We start from the raw sequence: 1,913 nt of genomic DNA on the forward strand, positions 1-1,913 counted from the left end.
TGATTCTGACTGGTGTGGTTATTTCCCCGTACCACATATAAAAGGACTAAAAGATTATCCAAGAAGAGCAAACCTATCTTCAGTTTGGAAATTTTGTCCTGAGAAGGAAAGACCAGTGGGTGGTAGTGTTCTTCTATGTTTCATCTTGCTGATGTTATACAATTCAATATAGGGAGCTTCAGAATATGACAGGAAAAACAGAAGACATTTCATCAGAAAGCTAATCCCATTTTGTTGTGTCATTAAAAGATTATTTGAATCACCTTACTTGCACCTGGAATCCTGTCCAAATGTTTGGAAGGCCTTGCATAAAATTGTGGGCTGGTATCAAATCAGCACAGTTTTTTCCCTCTTGCAAAAAACCATATATACTGCAGCACATCCTCACCACAGGAACTGTTTGCACTAGGGAAATTGGTGAGGACAGAGTGGAAAAGAGAGTTGAAACTAATGGACTCATGCTTCAATTGATTTTAGTACTGAGTTCATTACTCTGGAGGCTGAAGGGAGCAAATTGGACAGAAAAGGCCAGAGACCCTTGGAAACACTAAGAAAACATGGTAGTCCATCACTAAAAATGAAAGCCTGAAACAGAAAAAAAATATCAACTTACATAAATAAATGTAAGTATTATATCATAAATTTACATATGTATATAGACATATACATTCATATACAAACAACCCCTAAAACAAAATCCTTCACTTATAAGTACTTTTGTTTTGTTTTGTGATTAATGTTTTATTTATTTCTGAAAGAGAGAGAGACACACACAGCGGGGGTTGGGGGCAGAGAATGAGGGGGACAGAGGATCCAAAGCAGGCTCTGTGCTCACAGCAGAGCCTGATGCCAGGATCAGACTCACGAACTGAACTGTGATATCATGACCTGAGCCTATGTTGGATGATTAACCCAGTAAGCCAATCAGTGCATTTGAACTAGTAAATAAAAGAGTCGGTAAAGCAATAACTGGAAAACTCAGCAAGGAAGTACTACAAGAGGAAGATTTTCATTGCCTTCACACTGACCGACATCATCAGAAGTGAGCCCACACAATTGTACTATTGTATTCAAGGACAGAGGGGTGAAGTTGGCTCAGACCAGCTCCTAAGAACTGACTGTATACATCTCTTCCCAACCCCACATTCAGTGATGTCAGCATGGTAGCTTCACATAGGCCATGAGGGAAGTATTTACACCATGGAAATCACCAAATGCTATCAATCAGAGTCAGGGCATTGGTTTTTTTCCACTGAGAACCTGTTGTTAAGCCTTTATCAGCACAGCACCGTGGAAGCAAGAGGCTGTTCTGGATAAACTAGGAGCTCTGTGTTATCTCTCAGAGGCAAGAAGGAAAGAACTCACTCCTTACTGCATGAAACTGTACAAAAAGTGTGAAATAAATATGCTGATGATAAAGGTGCTCCATGAAATGGAGTGCCAAAATAATAATGCAGGAACATCCCATTGGTAAAGGAGATTCAAAAAATCTGTTAAACCCAAGACTATCTTGACGTCATTAAATAGAATGAGGATCAAGAGACCCAGCTCCAGAAGCCTCCCAAAACAAATGGTTGGCTTACTCCAAGACTTACATCATAAAGCCAAGGTCAATTTTCCATTTTAAACTTATTTCTAAAATACCCTTTAATTCCTGGAGGTAGGGAAGGTAAAAAAAATGTATATGTGTATAGGAAATCAGGTTCATCCATCTAACAGTTTAGCCATATACATATCACTGTCTAAATCACCAATAAAAACCACAAACATTCCCTAATTATCCTAATTATTCTCTCTAATTAAAGATCAAAGCTTTCACCAAAACTGAGACTAAAAGTGAACAGGGAGGAGAAACAGTACAAGGGACCCCAAGAAAACAAATGTCTATTATCAAGTCTCCATGTTCCTAGCTC

The sequence above is a fragment of the Prionailurus viverrinus genome, chromosome A2 (assembly GCF_022837055.1).
Source record: "Prionailurus viverrinus isolate Anna chromosome A2, UM_Priviv_1.0, whole genome shotgun sequence".
Taxonomy (NCBI): domain Eukaryota; kingdom Metazoa; phylum Chordata; class Mammalia; order Carnivora; family Felidae; genus Prionailurus; species Prionailurus viverrinus.